The following is a 21,274-nucleotide window of genomic DNA, read 5'->3' as shown; positions in this document are numbered from 1 at the left end:
ATCACTTACTTGTTAGTTCTCTGTTTCGTTTTCTTCAGGTATTGAATAGTTACAACAACATTGATTTTACACTTAATATCTATAAGAATTTGCTCCTTACTCTTTTATTAATTATTTTTTTATATATTTTAATTCTAGTTTTATATTGATTCTGTAACTCTCAATGTTCTCATCATTATTTAGGGTCTGTGTGAGAAGCATGTATATAAATAAATAAATATTAATAATTTCATAAAATGCTATAAATAAGAAATTATTCTTACTTACCAAATCGACGGGCAGCGTAACCGTCAGGTTCAAGATTCGCTTCCCCTGCAAAAAATAAAATTCCATCAGAATTTCCTAATTTGAATATATAAAGTATTTTTTACCATTTTAAAAGTATTAATAACTGATATTATCACAATCTAATTTTAAAAGGCTTTAAATAATTAAATGTACTTACCGGGTCTGCGGTTTGCCCATTATTTTCCTGAAAAAACAAAATAATAATAAATAAATAACTAAACAAACAAATAAAATTTTAAAAGTTTCATTACAAAAATTAGTCTCACGTGCAATGCGCTTCAATTAAAAGACAACTGGGGCTCAGTTCCACGTATTTCTTTAATTTAGGCTGTTTGTTTTTTTTTTTTTGGGCCGAAATTTTAAATGTTTAAAGTTGAACTAAGTATTATCATTTCGATTTTACAATTTCTAAAATTAGCCTAATAAACTGCTTTTTTCTTTCTTTTTTTCACTCAAAATGAGAGTTGTTAACTCTTCTCAGTTTATGAAAACGTCATGGGTTTATTTTGAAGCGAAAAAAAAAAACAAAAACGGATGGAGAGCGTGCGGAGAAGCTACACAATATTCGGTTCAGTACGCGATAATTTTTACAATAAATCGAGTAGCAGCAGTAACTGTTCGCTGATATTGAAAAAATATATATATATATTGATTAAACAAAAATTTATAATTAAAAATAAGTGTAAATAGTATAGTCGAATTTTTATAACAAATTAAACTTTTTTTTTTTTTTAATATTTGGCCAAAAATGTTCAACCGAAAAATTGCCCAAAACTAAAAGAGACAGACCACGGTGCCTTTTATTTGAAACTCACAAATATATAAAACTGTTAAACTATCGCATGTTCTTCTCCCACATTTTTACTATGCTTTCTATGAAAAAGAATTCAATAATCGATTTTATATATATATATATATATATATATATATAACTCCACCAGATTAGTGAACCAATCAATACAAACGTTAATCTTATTTAGCAATCACGGGATTGAACCCCGGTCTACTGCACTCACGCTACTGACAACTCGGCTACGTCATATACACACACACACTGAGTGATCACTGAATTATGACCACCTACCTAATACTTCGCAAGTCCTCCTTTTGCCCTCAGTACAGCAGCTATCTGACGTGGCATTGATTTAACGAGATGTCGGGAGGTATGGCCAACCAAGGTGTGTGTAATGCGGTCAGCAATGCAGGTATGGAGGTGATTGGTGTATCCAGATGCCTGATATGCCTTTCCATAGTGTCCCACAAGTGCTCTATGGGATTGATATCTGTGGAGTTCGGAGGCCAAGCGATAGGCTGGAAGTCACAACTGTTTCTCAAACCATTCCTGCACAACTAGCGCCCGATGGCTCGGCGCATTGTCATTTTGGAAGGCGTTCGGGAAAAAGTGTAACATAGTGGGGTGTACACAGTCAGCAAGCAGTTGACGATAGCGGAGACCACTGATACGTTGTTCCACATGCACCAGGGATTCAAGTTCCTGCCAGTAAAACATCTCCCGCACCATACAACAGCCTCCACCGGCCTGCACTTTTGATACCATGCATGATGGATGAAGAGCCTCATCTTGTTGACGCCCAATCCGTATACACGACCATCCACGGTGTGGAGTAAATAACGTGACTCATTCGACCAGCACACCGTCTTCCAACGTCCAACTTGCATGCTCTTTGCACCAGGTGAGTCGTTTACGCCGATGAACCTTGGTTAGGAGAGGATGCGGTAGGGGTCATCTGCTGGTATAGCCCATACGTACGAGAGTGCGACGCATGGTCATGACAGATATTGTTTCGGGTTGGCCCATGTTGTATTGGGTAGTCAACTCTTCAACACTGCTGTGCCTGTTCGAGTCGAGTCGAGTCGAGTCGTCGGACCCGGCGCTCACTTCTAACATCAACCTTTCTCTGACCTTTGTAGTTTTGCCGTCGGATCGTTGTTTGACCACTTTGACGCCAGTCCATAGTTAAAGGTACACTTTAACTACGGCGGCTCTTGAACACCCCACCAGTTCAGTCATTTGGGAAATTGAGGCACCAGCTCGTCGAGTACCCACAATCTGTCCTTTATCAAAGACCGATAAATCCTTCCTTTTACTCATCAAGCTATGAATTTTACTACCTACTGACACCGTATCTATGCTACGTAGGTCGACTAACCCCCACTCTCCTACCTCACGTGGTCAACGGGTTGCATTCAGTTTTGACAGGGGCGGTCATAATTCACTGATCACTCAGTGTGTGTATATATATATATATATATATATATATATATATATATATATATATATATATATACAGTATACGATAAATACAGGATTTACCTGTTTTCGGTGGTAAAAAGCCCGAAATTTCAACACTCCCTTTTTTCCGACTTTTACCACTCTGATACGGTTAATTTTTAGTTGCAAGTTGCTTTTGGCAAAAGGATGACGAAGACTATTTGTAAAAACCAACAACTCAAAATAGTAATGTTATTTATTATTATTTTTTTGTAGGTTTTTGTCACAGCTTGTAGTGTAGAAACAGAAACATTGAAATCATAGAAACATAAACAGATATGAGTGAAAACTTTATTCAGAATATAGAGAGTACTCGTGTAATTTTGCAGGATATACATATTCCCCCGATGCCTTTGTTTAAATATTGGAAAAGCGAATGAAGCAGTAAATTATCATTGCTTCCCATTTCGCACTATTATTGACAATTTTTTGAGGATGTAGTATCCAGGAAATCAGTAAAACAGGAGCTGTGAGACTTCTCTCTTCCTGGAGGATGCAATTGCACACGAAAATGTTTCAGAAAGAAATGTTCATGCATATTACCTAACATGGTGTTTATTCGAAGTGCTAATTCGGAAACAACAAAAAAGTTATCAAAATCATACCTCTTTAGGAAATTAGGTTAAAAAATATGGATATTTCGGACTTTTACCAACGCAAACTGGTAAATCCTAGGATTTAACAAAGCGCTTCTGAGAGTATCTCTTTTTGAGAGCTACTCACTGGAACTCTATTGCTTAAAACTTGTTTTTTGTTATCTTTTACCACTCTACGAATATGATTAAATTTTGAAATTAGCAGAGTGGTCATTTGTTGCGTTTATCTCATGAGGTTGGGGAATTCGTTCTTTGCTTGGCCTTCGAAACCCAAGTCGACTTCTGCCACCATTGTGTTGTGTCGATATAAGAATATTATCATTCTTACACTATAAGCGCAATTAATATTACGTTGTTTTATTAGATTCATAAACTATAAATTATTTATAGTGTGTTATTTTTAAATTAAAGTTAGACTAAAATCATGCCACAGACTAGAGCAATAAAGCTGCCGAAAATTGTACTAGGAACCTATACTATGATTATAATATGTGCTCTTCTTGCTCCTCTTTGAGAACTACAATAATGCCCCCCCCCAAAAAAAAAATGAAACACCAAAGTTGCGGAAAGCTTAAGCTAAACAGCGGCGTCAAGTTGCCACTCACGAAGGCATGAAATATGCAAAAAACATCCCAGCATGCTTAGCGTCATATCTATAAAGGCAAACCCAGCCTAACTGCATGTAATTATTGCTATCATGCTAAGAAAATACCTTAACGATTTTGAAAGGGGTAAGATTGTTGGAGAGTGTTCGGAAGGAATTTTGGTCATTAAAACAGCTGAACTCATTAGTGTTTCACGAGGAACAGTTTCCAAGGTCATGTCTGCATGGGAATCTAAAAGGAAGACCTCATCTGCGAAAGGTAACAAAGAGCGAAACCTCATATTCCAGAATCGGCACGTTCGAGCATTAGTGCGAGGTGCAAAGCAAAACCAGAACTGGTTATCGCTGTGGAGTTGCACTGAAATGCAGCTCCGTAGTTCTCGACGTAGTTGACGAATTGCACTGAGGTGGCGCAACTGGCTGCTGTCTATGCTAAAGGCGGTCATTATGTGCTCCTGAATTTTATGTTGAAAATATGGTATTGAGAAGAGTTATTTGATTTCCTTGATCATCTTTGTTAATGAATTATGTTGTACTAGGGTTAAAGGTTTTTTTTTTTCAAGATCTACGGTAGTATTTAAATACTTATAGACATGAGTTCATTTTGACAGTTGGAACGTTTCTCATTCTAATGGTCAGTTGATTGTTTGCCTATCCTGCAGCAGAGCGTAAATACTTCTGGCTATAATTTAAAATCCTGATGTTTTGGAGATTGAGGAACCTTTATTAAGGAAAGTTGCCACTGACTGCGTCAGTGGCAACTTTCCTCAGTGTGGAGGAATGTTCATTAACGAGCTTATTAATCAAAATTCAATTATAATACGCAGTGCCGCTACAATTTCCAAAAATGACTTCTTTTGAGTTTAGCGATATTTCCTCAGATTTAAACTCAAAAGAAGTCATTTTTGGAAATTGTAGCGGCACTGCGTATTATAATTGAATTTTGATTAATAAGCTCGTTAATGAATAAAATGAGTTCCAGCAAAGATACTGCGTCAGGTGACGGTAACAAAACAAATAGGAAATCCACTCAAGAACTCCCCATGATTGAGCCTTTTGTATGGAATGATGAGGTAAATACAGTGAATGGGTTTTTTAGCGAACCTCAGGAAGACAGTGACGGGTTTTCAGATTCTAATAGTAAGGGTTCCCATAAGGTATTTAAGAAGGTCTCAATGCAAGGTAATAAGCTAAAGACTGAAGGGGCCAAATTTGACAGTATTAAGCAACATGACCCTCCTTCTGTTGAACAATGCAGTGTTGACTGGGCTATGGCTGCTTCTGGCAGGGCCATGGAATGTGATTTGGATGTTGACATCCAAATCACATTCCTCCAGAAGCAGAACCCCTGAGAACTGTATTATGACAAGAAGTGGTACACCTGTTTATCGTGACGAAGGAGAGAGCTCTATGGGCACTCCTTCTACAGTTTTTTTTTTTTTTCGTGTGATGTGAGCAATACACGAAGGAGCCAGTTTTTTCCTGCTTCCTCTGTGCATCGTGGCCGTGAGATCCATCCGAATAATGCGGCACCATCGTGATATCCAAACCCGAGGCGGGAATCGAACCCGCGACCTTTGGGTTGCCAGGCAGGCACTTTACCCACCCTGCTAGCCGGGTCATCTAAATAATGTATTAAATGAAGTAGAGGTATTTAAGGATAATGGTGAAGAAATGAGACAAGTCAACAAGAATAGAGAAATGGACATAAACATTGACAGTAAATATACGAATCCAGTTTAGAATATTGACAATTTTTACAATTCTGTCAACATTGGCACTGAAAAACATCAGTATGCCTCACACGCTGCTGGATATGTCGCAAGATTTTAGTAGAAAATGAACTGGATTATGAAACAAATTTAATAGATTCACAGTTGTTTGATAGCGATGGACTGAATAACCAAAATAAGTAGAAACAAGCGCTTAACGATTTCCGTAATGAACCAATCAATGTTGTCATTGCATGTATGAGAATAAAGTTAGAGGAGTTTTTGTTTGTTAAAGAACATGGAATCAATATTGATGGTATCTCTCAAATATTGGCTAGATGGGGTTATCTGGAAAGTTTGGCCTTGATATTGGGAATAGATAATAAACTCTTGAAAGAGAGAAATAGATGTTTAGAGGGGTCACTACCTGAATACATAGCAGTAATTAGGAGTTTGCGTTGTACTGGCAAGCTATACAGTGAGGTTGTTAAAAATGGCGTTAAAAGGAAAATTGGAAGTATAACGTAACTAATTATGGCAGCTGTGCAATCAGAATAACGGGCTTTGAAATAATTCGTTCTAATAATGTACTTCTGATGAGGCCTAAGCACGGTTTTAAACTTAAGTCTACCATGGATGTACGAAAGGCGGTCTCAAAACCATGGAAAATTCGCTTAAAAGGGTAGGAATTAAGTGAATGCGAAGACTACCTGACAAGGGTATTGGGATTGAGACTGAGTATAACAAGGAGCTCGAGGATATTAGGACAAATGACCTCATAAAGAAATTGACATTGAATATCAAGAGGCCTAAGAAACCTGGTTTGAAAATAATTTATATATGATGTAATTAACGATATAAATAAAGATTACTTAATGAGTTATGTGAAAGAAACATAATACTTATGTATCTATGCAGAAATGTTGTCAATGATGAGGTGAAAATACGGTTTTCTAATGCACACAAAAATGGAATTTAATCGACCTTGGAAATATCGTGTAGAATTAAAAAGTTTCTTGATACACAAACACGAATCTTTATTGGACTGTTGTCCTACAAGTTTAACGAATTTCCTTTAGTTACTTTTTTGTTATAATTGTTACAGGTATGGGCACACTTCTGAGACATATAGATGTGATGGGCCCTAACTGGATATCCCAACTCTATTAGAATTTTCTCAAAGAACTGTGACAAACTAAAGGCTGCTATACTAATTTTCAGCTCTGATCTGGTTGTGACCAGAATTGATTCCTTATGTACAATGCATGCAGTCTGTGTTGGCATTGATTGAAGCTATTTGGGGAAAATTTTTCATTATATCTATGTACTGTCAGCATGATGCGGACCTTCATTGATCTCTTAGCTATTTGGAAGAGGCGTTATTTCGTTTGAAAGGCAGAAAAGTGATTTTCTGTCTGGATTTAAATGCTAAAAATCTTTTATGGCATTCTAGATTTACGAATGCCAGAGGCAGGTCATTGGAAGAGCTGATATCCTCGTCTAAACTTCAGATCAATAATAAGTCTGGTTATGAACCGACATTTTGGACTACTAATGGTGAGTCTAATATGAAATGTAACGTTAGCCAATAGTAGGGCCTTCAATTTCATATCTAATGGGCAAGTTAAACCAGATAAGATTAACAGCGATTTTCAACTTAGGCTGTGCTAGAAGTAGATTTATTCAGTCTCATTCGTTACAACTTCGAAGATTTGTGATCAAGCACACTGACTGGGGTACGTTTGACAGATTTGTTAAGACACTTTTCGGTGAAATGTCGTTAGCTGAGTTGGATAGGATTAATACATTTGATTTGGTTCAGTTATTACAACAGAAGTTGTTTGATGCCTCGAGGGAGTAAATGAAATTAAAGCAAAATAAATGCGCAATGGTGGACCTCTGATCTTACTGATTTTCGGAGCGAGGTCAACAAGGCGCATAACAAGTTCCAGTATCATAAATTGTGGGATAACAAGGAATCCATTACAAGGTTGAAAATTCAGTATCAATTGATCAAAAGAAAACCCGTTTAATAGTTTTCTAGCTAAAAGGTTTAATACGTTTAATAGCTAAAAGGAAATTTGATGCATGTAAAAACAGTGCAAACAACAGGTAATGAGGATCCATGGGATATTATTTATAAGCTGTGTTTGCACAAATTAAAGCCATCTGGAATGTGATAAGTTCTATGCGTTGTGGAGGCAAAAACTCTAGATTGGCTGGGCAGTATTAATGTCATACTATGGATAAGTATTAATGTCATACTATGGTAAGATCACCTTATCCATATGATGATCGGTAAGATTGTGGTTGTGTTAGCGATATTCAAGAGGAACCTTTTCAATGGAAAATCTTATCTCAGGTAAGATTCCATTGAAAAAACAGGTGTCCTGGTAGGGACCTCATTGCAGGAGAAGTTATTAAGCGTTTCTTCAAACTGTTTTTTCCTGAGAATCTTCTTGTTTTCAACAAATGTCTTCCTGAAGGAATTTTTCCCTCGCCTTGGAAGGATGCTCTGCTTAAGATCATTTTGAAGTCACCAGAAAAACCTAAATCTGAGCCTTCTACTCTTCTTTCAGGTTTGGCAAGGTCTATGAATGCATGCTTTCACAGCGAATATTGCAATATATGCAAGAAAATTTGTGGCTCTCAAATAAATAATATGGCTTTACTCCTGGTCGTGATACAGAGGATGCATTAAAATCTTTAGTGAAATTGATTAGAGATTGAAATGCTAAATATGTTCTTGGAATTTTCATTAATTTTGAAGGGGCTTTTGATAATATTTCTTGGGACAATGTGTTATTGATGCTTCGCCTCGCAAAATGCTCCCATCAGCTTTATAGTGTCATAGTGGATTATTTTAAGTTAAGATCTTTTACCGTTAAGTCTAGTTGGAATTCGGTAACTAGTTCTGCTATTCGAGGATATCCGCAGAAGTCTGTTTTTGGGCCACTTATGTGGAAATTGGTATTAGAGGATTGTATACGGAAGGAATACAATCCTCTTGTATTCATGTACATATGATTGCAGATAACCTAGTAATCTTAGTTGAAGGCTCTTCACGGCTACAAGTTGAACAACGATCTAATGAAATAATAAAAGAACTAAATGCTGGTGTGACTTCCATAAATTAAATAATATCTAGGTAAAGGGGAACCTATCTGTTCGTATGTGCTGACTGGTTGTGAAAGTTTAAAATCCGTTAAGAATAATAAAGCTCTTGGAGTCTTCATTGGCAGAGGTCTTAGATTTGAGACCCATATCAATTTTCTATCTGAAAAGTTTGCAAAATTTGTTAACATGATAGCAAGGATTACTGGGAAGGATTGGAGTATTAGAGGTAGGGCGCTATCTCTTCTTTATGACTGTTTTCCTTCCTATTGTTTCTTATCGTATCTCAGCTTGTATATACAGTGTTATTTTTTTTTTTTTAAATGTAAGAATTCCATTCAGAGAATGATGCTCCTGAAGATGGCTCTAGTTTGTAAAACTGTCTCCACTGATGCGTTTCAGATTGTCACAACGAAAATGCCCTTGACCTCTTTCTGATTTACAGCGCAATGACTTTCAACATTCGGCGTGGAACGCCTTTAATTATTCGTGATCTTGAGTTGGATTTGGCTAATGATCCTAAGAATGAGGCCAAGCGAATCTTAGATATCTTAATGATCCTTTGGAATCATAGGCGGGCTAACTCAAATAAAGGTGAAATAACTCATAGGTTCTTCCCCTCTGTTGTTGATGTTCTGCTATAAATATGGTTGGTGCCTAATCTACAAAGTACAAACTATGTTTTTATTAATCGGTCATGGCTCATTCAAGCAAAGCTGAATCAGCTGGATGTTTTACAAAGGTCGCAGTACCACTGTAAGGCTCTGAAGACATGGAGTCATGTTTTATATTATTGTCATGAGTACTGGGATATCAGAAAGGATTTTTATTTGCTAGTCCTAATTTTGCTGAACTGACTGAGGGCAGTGCGGTTAAATTAATTAAGACTGGGCAAGATTTTCAGGCTTTTCAAAATTTTCTAAGAAATTATTCCAGACAAGATCAGTGCTGCTTGAACTTGAGGAACTTGAGTTTACGATGCTGAAATAAACTGCGTAATTGATCTTGTAGTTATTGATCATTGTGTTCCTTTGTAAACAGGATAGACTTATTGGACAATTTATGTAGTTCTTGTGACAATACTGTTATTTATATTAATCTCATGTTGACTTCGTAAGATCAGTGGCTCCTTGTGTCACGTTTGGTCTTATTCATGTCATATGGCCCATGTGCCATGGGATTGTCTTGTAGTGCATTGTGCCGCAATTTGTATTTCTGATTAATTCTAATGTCATGTGATTTATTGTCTGGACATGATATCTGTTGATTGAGACTGATTAACTGAATTCCCCCGGCCCACTTTATGACACTGTAATTCATATGACTTTCAAACGGTATACATCTATATATAATATGTATGTATATAGCGGATTTGCCAGTTTCTGGCTAGGGGTCGCTTATTAATAAAAATGTAAAAAAAAATTGATGAGTATAACAAACGATTGTACAGACAAAGAGTCGGCCAGTAAATCAGAATATCTTATTGGAGATTTTAACTGTCCAAATATTATCTCGAACTTGTGGATTGAGAACTCACTCAGTAGCAAAACTTGTGGATTTATTGGATGACTGTTTTCCAAACCAGAATGTTAGAGAAGCAACGAGAGAAAGCAACATATGCAGACAAAAGAACCAGTAGGTGGTAGTGTTCACAATGTACTGATGTGGAATTTACTTGGGAAATTATACTACAGTGGATTCCGATTAGTTGGGACACCGGTTAACCACACGGTACAACTTTGTCCAGATAGAGTTAGATTAAAATTAGGTGTTTTTTTTTAGTAATGGCCGAGATACCAGATAATCGAAATGGCCGAGTAATGGCCGAGATACCAGATAATCGAAAAGCAATAACACTGAACAAAACAATGAAGGTGATAGTTTTCTTTAGAAAAATAATCAGAATTTTGGAATAAGCCAGATCACGAAAAGCGAAGTCATCAACAATAACAGCAGTAACAACATCGAGAAAAGCGAAGTCAACAATATCAAGAAACAAGTAATGATGAGGTAAATACAGTGAATGGGGTTTTTAACGAACTTGTGGAAGACAGTGACGGGTATTCAAATTCTGATAGTAAAGGTTCCCATAAGATATTTAAGAAAGTCTTAAAGCAAGGTAATAAGCTGAGGACTGAAGGGGCCAAATTGAACAGTATTGAGCAACATGACCCTCTTTCTGTTGAATAATGTATTGTTGATTGGGCTATGGCTGCTTTTGGCAGGGCCTTGGAATATGACTTGGATGTCGACAGCTCAGCTTACTCAAGAATCAGAAACCCTGAGAATTATATTACGACAAGAATTATATGTAGACGTGTTTAAACCGTGACGAAGAAGAGAACTCTGTGAGCACTCTTACTTCGGTTAAAAGTAAAAGGAGGAGCAATATACGTAAGAAAACTCCGATTAATTGATGAAATGAAGTATGCAACAAGTCAACAGGAATATCAAAATGGACTTAAACATTAACAGTAAATATACGAATCCAGTTGAGATTTTGGCAATTTTAATAATTCTGTCAACATTAGCGCTGACAAACATCAGTATAATTCTGTAAATCGGTCACAACCTTTCCATAATGACCCAATCAATGTTGTCATTACGTGTATGAGAATAAAGTTGGAGCAATTTTTGTTTGCTAAAGAACATGGAATCAATCATGATGCTATCTCTCAAATATTGGCAAAACAGGTTATCTGGAAAGGTTCGGCTTTAAATTGGGAATAGATAATGAACTCTTGAAAGAAAGAAATATATAATATCTTTGTTGCAGGCAATGGATAGTTACATGGATGCCCGATGCAATAATACCCATAACAACGACAATGATAGGGGTTATAAATACAGTAGATGTTTAGGGGGGGGGGGTCACTAACTGAATACAGCAATAATTACAGGATGTTTGAGCTTTACTGAGAAGCTATACAGTGAGGTTGTTAAAAATGGTGTTAAAAATGAAAATTGGAAGAATAACATAACTAATTATGAGAGCTATGCAAAGCAGAGTAATGGGCTTAGAAATAGTGTTAGTTCTAATAATATACTTCTGATGAGGCCTGAGCATGATTCTAAACTTAAGGCTAACATGAATGTAGAAAACGAGGTCTCTATAATCATGGAAAAATCGCTTAAAAGGGTACGAATTACAAGAATTCGAAGACTACCTGACAAGGGTATTGCGATTGAGACCGAGTCTAACAAGGAGCTTGAGGTTATTAGGACAATGACATCATAAAGAAATTGAGGTTGAATATCACTAAACCTAATAAACCTGGTTTTAAAAGAATATTGCATGATGTAATGAAGGACATAAATAAAGAAGATCTACTTAATGAATTATATAAAAGAAACCTAATACATATGGGTCTATGCAGAGATGATGTCAGCGACGAATTGAAAATACGTTTCTGTAATGAAAACAAAAACAAGAATGAAAATAACTGTATCTTGGAAATATCCTATAGAGTTAAAATTTTTCTTGATAAGCAAAAAAGAATCTTTATTGGATTGATGTCCTACAGGTTTAACGAATTTCATTTGGTAACTATATGCTATAATCTTCAGAGCTACGGGCACACTACTAAGTAAGACATGTAGAAGTGACAGGCCAGTTTGCAGTCATTGTGGTATGAGTGGGCATAATTTTAAATTCTGTAAAAATAAAACCAAACTTCAGTGTTGTTCCAATTCTAGTGCGAAAAATAGGCGTGCTGCTCATTCGGTTAGAGATAAGAAGTGTCCTGAATACATATTTGCACTGAACATTACTAAGGAAAGAACGTATTCTGCGCTTTATTGTAATGAGCAATAGCACTCTTATCCATGGAAATAATATGTAAGGTTAACTCAAGGTTCTCCAAATTAATGCAGTTGAAGTAAGATTAATTTGTGAACTTTCGCAAGGATTGATATTGTTTGTGTTCAGGAAATTATGTTTATAGAGTTCAGCTAACTGGATATCCCAACTCTATTGGAATTGTCTCAAAGAACTGTGACAAACTGAGGGATACTTTACTCATTTTCAGCTCTGATCTGGTTGTGACCAGAATTGATTCCTTATGTACTTCGCATGAAATCTGTGTTAGTATTGAAGCTAGTTGGGGAAATGTTTTAATTATATCTATGTACTGTCAGCCTGATGCGGACATTCATTGCTCTCTTAGCTATTTGTAAGGGGAATTATTCAGATTGAAAGGCAGAAAACTGATTATCTGTTTGGACTCAAATGCTAAAAATCTTTTATGGCATTCTAGATTTATGGATGCCAGAGGCAGGTTATCGGAAGAGCTAATATCCTTCTCTAAACTTGAGATCATTACTAAACCTGGTTTTGGACTATTAATGGTGAGTCTAACATAGATGTTAACATTAGCCAATAGTACGGCCTTCAATTTCATATCTAATTGCCAAGTTAAACTATATTGGATACAGAGCGATTACTTTCAACTTAGGCTGTGCTAGAAGTAGATTTATTGAGCCTCATTCGTTACAACTCGAAGATCTGCGATTAAGCACGCTGACTGGGGTAAGTTTGACGGATTTGTTAGGACAATTTTTGGTGAAATGTCGTTAGCTGAGTTGGTAAGATTAATGCATTTTATTTTGTACAGTTATCACAACAGTTGTTTGATGCCGCGAGGGAGTCAATGAACTAAAAGCAAAATAAACATGTTGCGGTGCAATGACGGTCGTCTGATCTTGCTGATCTCTGGAGAGAGTCAGCAGGGCTCGTAAGATGTTCCAACGTCAGAAATTGTGGGATAGTAAAGAATCTACTGCAAGGTTGAAAACTGAGTATCAATTGATAAAAAAAAATACACCCTTTTAATAACTAAAAGGAAATTTGACGCATGGAAAAACTTAATGCAAATAACTGGAAATGAGGATCCACGGGGTTTATAAGCTGTGTATGCACAAATTAAGGCCACTGAGGATGTGATCAGTTCTATGCGTTGTGGAGACTCTGAAACTGTAGATTGGCTGGACAGTATTAATCTTATTCTTTATCACCTAGTCAATGGATCTCATCATCATATGGATGAGATGGCGCATTCTGATAATACTGATTGCTTAGATTGTGGTTGTGTTAGCGATATTCAAGAGGAACCTTTTTCAATGGAAGATAATTCAGCTATTAGCAAAATTCGTAATAACAGGTGTCCTTGGAATGGACCTCATTGAAGAGGAAGTTATTAAGCGTTTCTTCAAACTGTTTCCTGAGCATCTTTTTCTTGTTTTCAACAAATGCCTACTTGAAGGAATTTTTTCCTCGCCTTGGAAGGATGATCTTCTTAAGATCATTTTGAAGTCATCGGAAAAACCCAAATCTGAGCCCCCTTCTTATCGTCCAATTGCTATTCTTCCGGGTTTGGGCAAGGTCTATGAACGCATGCTTTCACAGCGAATATTGCAATATATGCAAGAAAATTTGGGGTTCTCAAATAAGCAATGTGGCTTTACTCTTGATTATGGTACAGAGGATGCTTTAAAAACTTTGGTTAAATTGATTAGAGACTCAAATGCAAAACGTGTTCTTGGCATTTTCGTTGATTTTGGAGGGGCTTTTGATATCTTTTGGGACAGTGTTATTGATGCTTCGCTTCGCAAAATGCTCCCATCAGCTTTATAGTGTCATAGTGGATTATTTTAAGATCTTTTACAGTTAAATCTAGTTGGAATTCGGTAACTAGTTCTGCTGTTCGAGGATGTCCGCAGGGATCTGTTTTTGTGCCACTAATTGGGAAATTGGTATTAGAGGATTGGTTACAAAACGAATATATATTCGTGTTCATATGATTATATATGCGGCTGACTTGGTAATCTTAGTTGAATTCTCTTCACGGCCACAAATTGAACAACGATCTAATGAAATAATAAAAGATCTGAATGCTTGGTGTAACTTCCGGTGTAAATTAACAAATATCTCAGTAAAAAACAAAAATATTATTGCTAAAGGGGAACCTATCAATTCGTAGAGAACCTCGTGTGCTGACTGGTTGCGAAAGTTTAAAGTCCATTAAGAATATTAAATATCTTGGATTCTTCATTGACAGAAGTCTTAGATTTGACACCCATATCAATTTTCGATTTGAAAAGATTACAAAATTTGTTAACATGATAGCAAGGATTACTATTGCTGTAATTCATATTGTACATTGTAATTCAAATGACTTTGAATCTGTATATCATCTGTATGTATATAGCGGATTTGTCAGTTTCTGGCTAGGGGCCTCTTGTTAATAAAAACGCAAAAAAAAAAGTGATGAGTGTAACGAACGACTGCACAGACAAAGGGTTGGCCAGCAAATCAAAATATCTTAAAACCCATGAAATGAGCTATACCGGCAGTCTGTCTGTACTGCATAGAGAACTTCAAGTCTGAATACAATTACCCTTAAGAAGAAGTGATACCACTGATATTTAATTTAAAAAGTTTCAAACGTTCTCTTTGCAAAACTCTTGTTCTCCTAACTGACAATGTAGCCTACGGTTAACGCAGAGATTTCTGGATGGTGAGTTGCGAAATGGTAACACCAATCTTTGACAGCTCTGCTGCTCTCTAATGTGTTCCCGTTTGTATGTACAATATAATAAGCCAACTACTGTAGACCCAAACCCTCGCTGTACCATAGTGGTTGTAATCACTAACCTTTTTTCATACAGGATAAAAAAAAAGTACGAGTTAGAAACCTGTAAAAAAATCCCATAAAAAAGGTCGAGTTAGTGGGTCTCAGGCGATGATTGCATTTTTTTTTTTCTCTAAATGATTCAGATTTTTCGGCCAGCAACCAGCGAACACACGCAATTACAGACAACATATGATTATGATAACGCACAGCCCGAGCTGCATCGAAGCTTAACACCCCGTGAAGACAAGCTCGTGTAATTCCGAATGAGCACAATGTCATTCACCAAATCCGTTGATAAGTCAGTAAAACATCCATACTTTTGCGAGATTCTTTAGCGTGTATTATGATTACCATCAAACCTTCAAAAGTCGCTTTAGATCGCTACAAGGACCTGGTCGCTAATTCAAGCCAATACTGAAATAATTTTTCTTCTTTGGATTTCTGGGGATTCCTAAATATAATGTCTTAAAGTATAATATCTTTATTGCAATCATTGTAAATCAGCGAAAATTTTACACGCATGCCTGATGCAATGTCCAATAATAGCAACAATGCTAAGGGTTATGATATGCCTAGTAAAACCTAGGAGGGCTGTTCAATAAAGAATGATCATAATTTTTCATGAACAACCGTACTGCTTGCTATTTCTACTTAGGCTGCGGATTTTAAGACCAAACCAATCACACAGCAACTGCGCAATTGACTCCTGCACACGGTGTGACCTTGGCGGCTGGTCAAGTTTATACCTATTCAGTTTCGCCACTTAATAATGTACGCGACACGCGAGGAATAGAGCGCTGCTCTCTAATTTTGTTTCTGTCTCAAGAAAAATCCAACATTGAGAACTGTCCACAACAGCGATTTTCACCTCAGTCTTCACTTCAGCAAAAGGACTTCGAAGGTCCTGCAAATGTCCTGTTGGGTTTTTTTTTTTTTAACTTGTTTGCTGAATGTATTACTGTTTTTAGAGATATTGGAATTCTGTCGAAAAATTAGACTTGCAAAAGGGTTTGCTGTGAAAAAAAAAAAAAAAAAAAAAAGCAATTTGAAAAGCACTGACTTCCACTTCATCATGAGTCAGCATCAAGTCAAACGCATTGCCTAAATGCAGTAGGCAAATTCGCCTCTTCATTTCAACGAAACTTCATTTATTGGGAGTTACGTTTCTACCCACCGTTCCAGGTCCCAGCCTGGAGGAACAAAAATATGCAGTGTCACTTCTGATCACCTTTATCTGATCTGATAAAGGTAATGACGTGACGAAGTCCAAAATTAAAATAGGACTAAATAACCTATCGCACAGATTTTAAACTCACAAAAGTTAAATTGAATTTTAAAGAAATTTTAAACCCACATTAGCGGCACAAACGTTTCTCAAGGAAAGAGAAACTGAAAAGGGAGAAACTGGGGTTTGCTAGTTGCATCAGTGCCCGTAGAAAACACCAGTGTGGCTGAACGCACATTCTTGGAACAGAAATCTAGGAAGTGCTTACGATCTAAGAAGAGCGGAGTTAAAAGTGGTCTAGGAGGGAAAAGAAGACTTAGAGGTTAAGGTTCAGTCAGACGAAATTTTTCACTGAGTGTAAACAGGCAGCTAGGAAAGCAAAGGGTGTCCTGTCTGTGATAGAGAAGACGTTTGGAAGAAAGGAAAAGGGCTTCATTGTCCCTTTGTATAAGACAATGGTGAGAACACATGTCGAATGCTTTGTTCGGGTCTAGGGGGGCCACGCTTGAAAAACAGCGAATCTTCTCGAAAGAGTTCGGAGAAGGGCAACCACATTGATGAGGGGTGCTAATCGATGTCCATATGATGGAAATCTTAAAAAGGACAGGCAGCAAAGGTAACAAAAACAGGCAGCAAAAACTGGACATTTTAGAGGAAGCCCGATAGATCTTGTACAAATATCAAATCGTGTACAAATAACCATTTTAGCCCAGGGCCGCTCAGAAGCGCGGGAAATACGTGATCAACACGCAGGAGGAAAGGTGTAAGGTAAGGTGTAAGGTGTATTTAGTGTCAGACGGCACCAGGGGTTTCCCCCATCTCCGTGTTGCTTTCATTGTGGGTGTACCAGTTCACTGGGAAATGCCAGAGATTTAAAAGTGTGTGGGCTTTGTATCTGTGTGATGTCGTGTACCGTTGTTCATCTGGTCGTTTAGCCGCTGGACCCCTGCTGAGGCCCAACGTTGCCCCACCTTCGCCCCGTGGAGGCAGACCAGGAACCCAGTAGTTTTAGTTTCACTCTGGCAGGTCCTGCCACTTAATTTCCTGAGATTTCAGAGGCTAGGACCTTTAAAAAAAAAAAAAAAAAAAACGCGCGCGCTCTTTTATATGCACGTATGTACAGACAGAGACATATATCCATCATCGTCGGTTTGATGATCGTTAGGTGAGGGGGATAATGCTTGCATAATAAAGGCCGAAAGAATGGGCGAACGGGAATTTTGACATAATTATGTTTTTGTGTGTGGGACATTCACTAGCATAAAGATAGAGTGGGTGGGAGACTGAAGGCTGGGGGGGTTAAGGCAGAAATATGGGGATGATAGAGTAGGCAACCCCAGAAGTCAGTGAGGCATGCCCATGCCTCACCAGGAGAAAGTAGGGGGCGCCGGGGGGACCGTCCCACCACCGGCGCAGGGGAGGGGGTGGAAAGGCACCAGGCAAGGGAGCCCGGTGAGCTGAAGAACAGATGTTCTTTGGTTATAATGGTAGTGGGTTGTGGGCTGCGGCCATTTGGTTTCTCCTCGTCGTCCTCCTCGTGAACAGTGCCTGTGCATAATCCGAGAAGGCTTGATACTCCTCCTTCGTGTCTAGGAGGTGATGTTCTTGTCCCTGTGGTAAGTAGTGGATTCTGGTGAGGAAAACACCACGTAGGTCTTCATAGAGCCTGCAGTCATACATTAGGTGCTGCCAGCTCTCCAGCCCCCCGCAAGTGCAAGTTGGATCAACCTGAATCCCAAGTAGAGACAGTTTGGCATTTATAGCTCCGTGTCCAGTTAAGAGGTACGTTGCTTGTAGACCTGGGGAGAACCAGTTGGGTGAGGTTGGGTAGTTTTGTTCAATATTGGGTAGAAATTTCTTTGTGATCTCTCCCTTTTGAGAGTTGCTCCACCTTTCCTGCCATGCCTGCTGCAGGTGAGTTTGTATCCTCTTCTTTTCCACATTTCTGTTGCTGGCTAGGTCAATAGTGAACCCCAGAAAAGTCTGTGGGGTGCCTTTTTCTAGGTAGTATAGTAGGCCGCGTTGTATGATTTCTAGGTCCAGCGGGAGAGTGCCTGCGAGCACTTGCAGGGCGTGGGTGCTCACCGTGCGGCAAGCGCGAGTGATGGTTAGGAGGATGGATCTGTGAATTTGGTCCGTGATACGTCTGTTTACTGCTGTTGTAGTTTTTTGAAACCATGCACCGGATGCGTAGGTGACGATCGGAGTGAAGATAGCTTTGTAGAACAGTTTGAGGACTCGCTTTTTCAAGCCCCATTCTTTACGCGTGACCCTGGCAACCATGGCTGCGTAGCGTCTTATTTTTTTACGGAGATATTTCAGATGGTCCTGAAATGACAGGTTTTGGTCCAAACGCAGGAGGAAAATGGAAAGGGCAGCAAATACGTAAAAATTGAAACCAGCGGCGTTACCTCACTTGCCCTAAACCAAGGATGAGCAACCTCAGTCCCGCGGGCCAATTCCGCTCCGAGAACGTCCGTGATCCGGCCCGCGGTCGTTTTAAAAATATATATAATGAACGGCCCACCGAAGAATATTTATCATGAAAATATGTTTATTGTAATTTTTATTATTATTCCGGCGACTGGACGCCCGAGTGTTGTTTAGCCTTATTAGTAAATAAAAAATAGTCGTGACATATTCAGAAAAGCCAGTGTCAAATACTGTATAAATATACATAAGTCTGATTTTATTTTAGTGTTGGTAAATTTATTTTATAACCTTTTTGTTAATCTTTTTGTTAAATTAATAATAGTAAAATTTTATGATTAGCGCTAATAATAAAGATAAGTGTTTTTAACTCATTAAATTGAAGAGTCAATTAAAATTACTCAAATATCTCGCTAACCCAAATGTTATTTTTTCGATTAACTTTCAACTTCTTTTGCATAATGTGAAGGAATTGGAGACGAAACTAAAAATTAGACAACAAAAATGGAAACTATGGAATTGTCTTTAAAATGCTGCATGCAGTTAGTTAATCAATAGTAATTTAATTCTGCAAAAGAAAATGATGCCACAAGCTGAAAAATCGAATTTTACGTTTGTTATTTTGGAAACGAATTTTCTTCTGAGGTGAAAAATTAGGATAGTTTCCTAGGACCTCTTAGTGAGTAGAAACGAAGTTTACCGTATTTTTCTAAGTCAAATTATTTTTAAAAAGAAGGGGGAGAAAAGGGCGGAAGGACACTTCAAGAATTGTGTATAGGATACGATTATTATGTAGTTTTGTGGATCAGTTTCAGTAAAAATTTAATTTAAATTTGAGTCATTGTGTTCATATTACTAGTAAAAATTGTTTTTCCTTTTAGAAATGTGGCGTAAAGGAGCGTCAAAATTGAAAGTCTGCACGCAGACTTTCAATTAACCAGGAACGGCCTTGTTTTAGCCAATGATTCCGCGAAACCTTCACTGGATACTGTTTGAGGGTCCGATAGATCGGTTCTTTCATTCCTGTCTTCCCTTTGGTTGTTAGTTGGACTGTTCCATCACGTGATACTCTTCGTACATATGTGCGTATAAGCAATAAATTACAGCCAGGATGAACTTCGGAAAACCGATAAGGATATGATAAAACTGTGGGAATAAATTGCCAGACCTAACTGAAATCCAGCGGATGTTTCCCCATCACTGAACGCTGTACAGGCTCATTAGGAAACATGCAACTGCGGAAACCCTAACAACATACGACCGAAATGCGCCTCACCTGCGTGAGAAACTCGTCTGAATGCAAGATAGTGCAAATAGGATTTGTGGAATGGCCCGGAAATCAGCCTACCTCACTCTCCTTGATTTCTACCTTTTCTCGATGGTTAAGAAATATTGCATGTTAGACAGACAGCGAAACAGCTAATCGAATGGAGGAAAAATTATCAAAGAATTTGTAAAAGCGCGAGCCAAGAGTTGTTTTGCCGCCATATCTCCTTCGTTCACTAGATAACGCTGTAAGATGTGAATCTTACAAATATGGATAGTTAGAGTTTATTGGAAATTTTTGTGGTTTGGGAATAAATTATTCTTTGATAAGGAAAAGGAATTTTTCACATTTAAGAGAAGCATATATGGGAAGACTACTAGATTTAAAAATAAGCGATTACAGATGTGTAAATTGAATAGCAGTCAAATGGAAGAGAAATTAACATATAAATGTAAACGCGTGGAAAAAGGGGTGAACTGGCAGTAAACAAAAACAGCCGTCCCATACTAGGGAAGCAGTGGTCATTAGTGAACGAGCAGAAAAGGTTTACTGAAAACAGAACAATGGGTCAGTGAAATGCGGGTCATTAAGAAACGTTTGATCTATGTGCCAGCTGGACCTAAGTCCCATGGACTAGCGTTTGGGTCAGAAAAGACCAGATCACTGTGGCCACTTTTAAAGTGGCAACATTTTCGCAAATATGAAAAGACAAAAAAACTTTGGGATTGGTGGAGAGTCCTATGGGAGGAGGTTCAAACGACGGAAAAAAAGTTGGGAGTTGTCAGTGTGAATGGAGACAGAAGTGGTAGGAAGAAGGACAGTGGGGCTGAAAGAGTGATCGGGGAGAGAGAGAGAGGAAAAAAGTAAGTCGGGCAGTGCAGAAATGTAGGGAGTGCAAAAAGGACTCTAGACAGTAAGGAAAAAATAGTTAAGAGTAGAAAAGTGACGGGAAGGTTAAGGATGATAAGCAAAAAGTTATGAAAGCCGGTTAAGTGAACCAGGAAAGGTAACGACTGCTTGGAGAAAGATACACCTGAGTGATCAGAAGTAAAGGAGGAGTTGTGTATTCAAAGCAGGAGAAAAGATGCCAGACCTAAGCAGCCAAGAGTTCCG

General features: G+C 37.9%; 1 long non-coding RNA gene across 1 annotated transcript in view; it reads right to left on the bottom strand.

Annotated features, from left to right (window-relative positions):
- Positions 1-261: 261 nt before the first annotated feature.
- The window catches only part of LOC150087393 (uncharacterized), a 34,819-nt gene continuing 13,806 nt past the window's right edge, over positions 262-21,274 (bottom strand). The window contains exons 2-3 of the long non-coding RNA XR_016546880.1: positions 446-472; positions 262-312 (exon numbers count right to left, since the gene is read on the bottom strand). This is a non-coding gene — a long non-coding RNA (uncharacterized LOC150087393). The remainder of the gene's footprint in view (positions 313-445; positions 473-21,274) is intronic.

The sequence above is a fragment of the Mastigoproctus giganteus genome, chromosome 4 (assembly GCF_048544385.1).
Source record: "Mastigoproctus giganteus isolate SK-2022 chromosome 4, ASM4854438v1, whole genome shotgun sequence".
Classification (NCBI taxonomy): domain Eukaryota; kingdom Metazoa; phylum Arthropoda; class Arachnida; order Uropygi; family Thelyphonidae; genus Mastigoproctus; species Mastigoproctus giganteus.
This window is presented reverse-complemented; position numbering and strand designations above follow the sequence as displayed.